Raw genomic sequence first — 7,702 nt, forward strand, 5'->3', positions numbered from 1 at the left:
TTCGAGACCTCTCTCCGGTAGAAAAAGTGGACTAATTTTTATCAGAAGGGAAAGCTGGGTGAAACTACTTTGAGCTAGATTCTAAAGTAACGTTAGCATAAATTTGATAGTGGTTAAAAGAATGCGGAATGATTTATGTTGTTTAAACTTTGTTAGATGGGACTATTTTAAAATAGAAGGTTAACTGACTCCTGCTGAAAGTATTATTTGAATATGATCCATGCTATTTAACTTTTATTTGAAGGGAAAGTTGGTTGTAATAGTTTTGAGTTACATTTCAAATAAACGCTAGTATAAATTTGATAGTGGTAAATATTAGACAAGCAAGAGATGAGGGTAAAATGCATGTGGAATGAACTACGTTATTTGAGGTAAATACCAGACAAGCAAGGGAAGAGGGCAAAATTTATGTTGTTTAATAGGAAGCCGCTTGGGATTATCTTAAGATAACTGTAAAAAGAATGCGGAATGATTTATGTTGTTTAAACTTTGTTAGAAGCGACTACCTTAAAATAGAAGGTTAACTGACTCTTGCTGAAAGTATTATTGGAATATGTGGAATGATTTATGCTACAAATCGCTCTGAGTTATATTTTAAACAAATGGTAGTATAAATTTGATAGTGGTAAATATCAGACAAGTGGGGGATGAGGGTAAAATACATGTGGAATGAACTAAGTTATTTAAATTGTATTAGAAGGGGAAGTCGGTTGGAATTATCTTAAGATAGAAATTGATTCCTGTGTAAAGTAATATCTGATCTACGCTGCTTAACTTTACTAAGAAGGGGAAATCTGGTTAGATTATTTTGAATTACTGTTTGAAAAAGGGGTAAAGAAAGATCACTTACGTTGTTTAAATTTTACTAGAAGGGAAAGTTTGATTACTTGTCTGTAAAGTTATATTTGAATATATGGCATGAACCACGTTGCTTAAATCTTATTGGAAGGGATCATGAGGTTTAGGAAGGGAACGGGAGAGCCTACAGAAGGTTGGGGTAAATAGCAAAGAAGTAAGAGATGAGAATAAAATATAGATAGAATGATTTATACTATTTAAGCATAGATAAAGATGGGGGGCTGAGATCAACACAAAGAGTGGTTTCTTTTTTTCTTTTTTCTCTTTTCTCTTTTCTTTTTTTCCTTTTTTTTTTTTTTCTTTTTTTTTTCTTTCTCTGCTTTTCTTTTTTTTTTTTTGATATATTACTTTTATTTTTTTAATCCATATGTATACAAGATATTTTAGATAGAAGGTAGTGCCAGGTGTGGGCCCTGGGAAGTCGGGAGGATTAGGGATGGGGATTGTGGGGGGTGGGGTGGGGGGGTATTAATATAGTTTTAATAAGAACAAGAATGTATTTATATACGGTGGTTCTTTTTTTTATTATTATTATTATTATTTTCCTTGGTTCACTTTACTTTTATCAGATCAAACAATACTCGAATAAAGGCATACACCAAGGAGGGAGGTAGAGGGAAGGAAGAGGGAGGAGTAAGGAAGGAGTAAGGGGAATGTAAGGAGTAAGGGGAATGTAAGGAGGGTGTCTGGGGAGTAAGGGGAGAAGGAAGGTTTGAGGGGAAAGGGAAGTAGGAGGGGAGTGTTAGAGGGAGAAAGGAAAGTTGGAGGGGGTAGATGGGGTGTATGGAGGATGCAAGGGTTAGGTGGGGTTGTGAATGATGAGTTGTGTTTCCTTTTTATTTGTTCGTTTTATTCCCTTTTTCTTTTTTTTTCTTTTCTTATAGTAAATACCCTGTATATAAATGATTGCAAATGGAATGTGAAAATTGAATAAAATATTTTATACGAGTCATGTGGTTCCGTCAGCTACAGGATCGGATTCCGATCCAGGATGAGCGTCTCCATCAAGACCTCACAAAAATTATATCTGCCACCCAATTCTCCGCTTACGCTACCCTAGATTCTATTAAGTTTGCGTCCAGAGCCCTGTCAACCTCTGTGACGGCCAGGAAGCTCCTATGGCTGCGCAACTGGCAAATGGACAACAAATCCAAATGTAATCTAGCGGCAGCTCCTTTCTCGGGCCCCAATCTTTTCGGGGCATCCCTCAACCCGATCCTAGTGGAGAACAGGGATAAAAAGAAGATCCTTCACGCTAATAACAAGAAGTCAGAAAACCGTTCTTTCTCTTCCTTCCGTAGGCCTTCCTCCTCTTTCAGGAGTCCTGACCAGGATTACCGTCAGCAAAGGTATATGCCATATAGATACGATAGGCAGAACCAATGGCCTTTTTATCAGGACAGGAATAGATATCAGCCACAGTCTAAGAGGCCCTTTCGGGGGGGGGAGGCGGAGGCTGTCCCTTCTGCAGAGGGAAGTGACTCAAACCCGAGCCTTCCCATAGGCAGCTGCCTGGCATCCTTCACGGACCAGTGGGACCAGGTTACCTCAGATGCCTGGGTCAGGTCGACAGTCAGGGAGGGACTCCGGCTGGAGTTCCTCTCCCCTCCCCCAATGCTCTTTCAAACTTTCCCATCTTCCAGGGATCTGGAAAAGAGCGCCTGATGCTCCTAGCAATCCAACATGTGCTGGACATCCGGGCGGTCGAGCCAGTTCCCGAGGAGGAAGGGGGACTAGGGGTCTACTCATACTTATTTGTGGTTCCAAAGAGTTCCAGGAGATGGAGAGCAATCCTGGAATTGAAATGCCTGAATTCCTACGTGGTTTACAGGCGTTTCAAGATGTTGTCCCTAAAGTCCATCCTGCTGGGGATCCGGCAGGGGGACTTCATGGCATCCATAGATTTAACAGAGGTGTATCTACATATACCAATTTGGCAATCCCATCGCAATTTCTACGATTCTCACAAGGGGAGCGGCACTTCCAATACAGGGCCCTTCCCTTTGGTCTAGCCTCGCCCCCCCCCCATACATTCATGAAAGTCCTGGCGGCTTTCCCAGTCCCGCACCCAGGCAGTTTCAGACCTCCACTTCACCATCAGAACATTGCAGTCCCTGGGGTTCTCCATCAACTTTCCCAAGAGCCACCTCTCTCCCTCAACAAAGATATTGCACTTGGGCATGGTAATAGACTCCACCACGGGACTGGTACACCTGTCACCAAAATGGCTCTCAAGTCTACAGACATTGCCACGGCACGTTCGCACAAGTCGGTCAGCTTCCATCCTGATGTTAGCGCAACTGCTGGGGAAGATGGTGTCCTGCATAGGGATTGTGGGCCCACCTGCATTCCAGGACACTCCAGTGGGCTCTCATACTGTACCAACGCCGATGAATGAGCAATTCCCCACTTCCCATCCGCCTCTCTCCGGAGCTCCGCTGGTCCCTAAAGTGGTGGTTATCCCCGTCCTTGAACTGGAGGGCTGAGTTCTGGGAGCCGGACCGCGTCTCCATCACAACGGCCACCAGCCTGTTCAGCTGGGGGGCAGTGATGGGGTCCAGCCTGGCGCAGCGTCGCTGGTCAAAGTCTGACCTGCGCCACAATATAAACTGGCTGGAGCTGAAGCCCTTCTAGCCCTTCTGCATTTTAGGAACTCCATCCGCAACAGACATGTCCTCCTATTGACGGACAATGTGGCAGCCAAGGCCCACATAAATCACCAAGGGGGGACTCATTCCAGGGGCCTATGGCTGGAGGCACACAGACTGGGACTATGGGCGGAGAGGAACCTGTCATCCATCCTCTCGGAACACATCTCGGGCATGGCCAATTACCAAGCGGACTGGCTAAGCTGAGCCACGGCGAATGGCAGCTAGATCCAACGATCTTCCATAGAATCTGCCTCCGCTTTGGCAATCCACAGGTGGACTTGTTCGCCAGCCCGAGCAACGCCCAGCTTCTCCGTTTCTACTCCCGCTTTCCGGCATGCAACGCAGAGAGGACGGACGCTCTCCAGAGCCCGTGGCCCCCCAGCCTTCTCTATGCCTTTCCTCCCATTCCCCTAATCCAGGGGACCCTGAGAAAGATAGTGCTAGAGGGGGCCCATGTCATTCTGGTAGCTCCTTATTGGCCGAGACGGCCCTGGCTTGCCGATCTGATCCAGCTGTCCCTATCTCCCCCCTGGAGAATTCCCCAGGAGGAAATCGCCTTGTGCCAGGGGGTCCTGATCCATCCGGAGACCCAGTGGCTCCAGCTGACCACCTGGCACTTGAGGGCACCTGCTGAGGGAGGCAAACCTCTCAGCCAAGGTCATCTCCACGATTGAAGCTGCCAGACGACCCTCCATCACTTGAATCTACAACTCGTGGTTGGCGTGGTTGGCGTTTGCATCCTGGTGCGAGCAGTCTCAGGTTTCTCCGGCTTCAGCTTCCATTACCCAGGTTCTTGAATTCTTGCAACACGGTCTAGACCGTGGTCTGTCTCATAATACCTTGCGGAGACAGACGGCTGCCCTCTTCTCAGTCCTAGCAGGGGTGGGGCCTGGTTCGTTAGCACAGGCACCCTTAGTTAAGTGATTTCTGAGAGGAGCAGCAAATCTATAGCCCCTCCAGTTCACAGGTTTCCCTCGTGGGACCTTTCCCTGGTGCTTAGGGCCCTCACGGGCGCTCCCTTTGAACCTCTGAGGACGGTCCATCTTAGGTTTCTCAACTTGAAAGTCATATTTCTAGTGGCTGTCATGTCCGCCAGACGCATTTCCGAATTGGGCGCCCTATTGTCCAAGGAGGATCTGTGTCAATTCCATCAGGACAGGGTGGTCCTGAGACTTGACCTCACCTTCCTCCAGAAGGTGAATACCTTTTCCCACAGATCCCAGGAAGTTATCTTTCCCAATTTCTGCCCCTCTCCTCTGGCATCATTTAGATGTATGCCGTGCCCTATGCATTTATCTCAGGCGTACATCCTTGTTTAGACAGAGGCCCTGTTTCTGTCTTTTCAGGAGAGGTCATTGGGGGCTAGGGTGTCCTCGGCCACCATTGGCAGGTGGGTGAGGCAAGCCATCATGGAGGCATACCAGGCTAGCCAACAGGTACCTCCTCAAGGCATCACAGCCCACTCCACGAGGAGTGCGGCCACTTTGGCTGCCTGAGCTACCAGAGCACCTCTGGAAGATATCTGTTGGGCGGCTACCTGGGCCTCCCCCTTTATTCGACACTACCATCTTGATTGGTTTGCCTCGGCGGATGCGCACTTTGGCCGTAGAGTGCTTCAACAAGTGGCGACCTTCCCTCCCCAGGAATCTTCTTCCCGCCCAGGGACCTAGCTTGGGTATGTCCTGGTTGTAGTCCCTCCCACCAGAGCTACAGGAGAAAGAACGTTGGTCTTACCTGAATGTCTGTTCTCTGTAGTGTAGGTGGGAGAGACTACATTCCCACCCTAGATAGTCAGCAAGGGGTCGGGGCGGTTGACTTGTGCGGTGTTTTCCTTTCTTTCTTTCTGTCTATCGCTCTTGTTGGAATGTTCGTTTCCTTACATAAAGTGATCAGATAGCCCATTTGACCTCATGAAACTGGGAGCCAGGAGGGAAAGGAGGCGATGTTAAAGAAAAATCCCTCAGTCTCTGGACCAATCAGGCTATCACAAACCCAGTTGTAGTCCCTCCCACCTACGCTACAGAGAACAGACGTTTGGGTAAGACCAACGTTCTTTCTCTAACTTCAAATGTCAATTTACTCATTTCAGCACATTCCATTATCTTATGAATAACTTCCTCCTGCGTTGGTATTTTCTCATTTCTCCAATTTTTAGCAATTTTAATTTTATTTATTTATTATTTTTACCAATAAACAAATCTCTGGTTTAAAGTCTATGTGTTTATGTATCATTTTCTCTAACCAAGTGTGGATTTTAGTCCAGTATCTTTTAGCTTCTATACAAGTCCACCACATCTGATAATATGAATCTGGTATCTGATGACATTTCCAGCACTTTTCCAGAATGTTCTTGAACATTCTTGCTATTCTCGTCGGGGGTAAATGCCATCTGTAAAATTATACAAATTTTCTTTATATGCTGTTGACATTGTCATTTTATAATTTTGAGACTAGAATTTCTGCCACTTATCAATCCCATGTCCAAATATTTTCCCCAAGCTATCATAGGTTCTGACTTTTTCTAGTTTAACCTCTAATAAGTATCCATATACTTCTTTAATTACCTTTTCATCAGTACCTGTCAAAATTTTATCTAACTCAGTCATTTTATCATAAAAACCTTCCATTTTGTGATCTTTATTGTATCTAGACTTTATTTGCAAATATGAAACCCAATTCATCTTTATGCCTTCCTGCTCTAATTCTTGCATAGATTTAAGTTCACCCTCTGCATTCAATATTTCACCATATCTAACTGTTTGTTCATTTTTATTTATTACTGGGTATGAAAATGCTTCAATAATTGATAACCAGACTAGAATTTTTAAGTAATGTTGCCTTTTAATCTTCTCCCAGTTTAATAGCAGAGCCTCCCGTATATGTCTTCGGAAATACCCCTGCGTTTTGGTTCTCTTGTACCATAAGAAAGCATGCCATCCCAGCAACAAATCATGTCCCCTACCGTCAGTAATCTAGAATTTCTTAATGTTATCCACTCTTTGATACACATTAAATTTGTTGCCTGATAGTATAATTCCCAGTTAGGCAGACCAAGCCCTCTTATTCTAGCATCTTGTAACATTTTTAGTTTCATTCTTGCTTTCTTTCCTTGCCAAATATATTTCAGCATTATTTTATTTAGGTCGTCAAAGTAGTCTTTCCGAAGTCTGATTGGAATTGTCTGAAACAAATATAAAATTCTGGGCAAAATATTCATTTTGATTGTAGATATTCTCCCTATCATTGATAGTTGTAGATTTTCCCATTTTGTCAATTCTTTTGCAATCTGCTGCTTAAGCTTATAGTAATTGTTCTCTTTAAGTGTACCGCATCTTGCTGTCAAATATATTCCAAAATATTTGACCTTGTTCGTGACTTGGATCATCAAAGCTTCCACCAATTCTTCCTTTTGTCTTGATGTTAATTTTTTTTGGTCAAAATCTTCGTTTTATCTTTATTTTTTCAGACCTGCTACTTTTCCACATTCCTCTATTTTTTCTATCAATTTAGGTGCAGTTTCTGATGGATCCTCTAGAATGAAGACCAGATCATCTGCAAATGCTTGTAATTTGTATTCTTCCTTTTTGATTTTCATTCCTTTTATATCTTTTTCTTCTCTAATATTTCTGTTTAGAATGTCTAATGTTAAGACAAATAACAAAGGGGATAGTGGGCAATCTTGTTCCTTTCCTTATTTCAAGAGAGTCTGTCAATTCTCCATTTATCATTATTCTTGTTATTTGCTTGTGGTATATAGTTTGTATGGCTTGGGTAAATTTCTTACCAAAGCCCATGTGTTCCACTTGTAATGACATAAATCACCAATTCACATTATCAAAAGCTTTCTGTGCATCTAAAAACATCAGAGCCACTTGTTTTTCAGGATGTGCCTCATAATATTTCAAAGTGTCTATAATTATTCTCATATTATATTTACTTTGTCTCTTTGGTAAGAAACCATTTTGATCAGGATAAAATTGTTTAGATATTTTTTAAGCTATTCTGCCAATATTGAAGCAAATAGCTTATAGTCTGGTTTAGCAAGGAAATAGGTCTATAGTTCTTAATTTGAAGTGGGTCTGCCTCCTCCTAAATTTAGCACAAGTATGTAACTGGATTGTTGATTAATGTTTGTAGAACTAAACTGCAAATTTATCTGCTGTCTCACAAAACCTTTTCAAACACAAGATTTT

The sequence above is a fragment of the Thamnophis elegans genome, chromosome 8 (genome assembly GCF_009769535.1).
Source record: "Thamnophis elegans isolate rThaEle1 chromosome 8, rThaEle1.pri, whole genome shotgun sequence".
Lineage (NCBI taxonomy): Eukaryota > Metazoa > Chordata > Lepidosauria > Squamata > Colubridae > Thamnophis > Thamnophis elegans.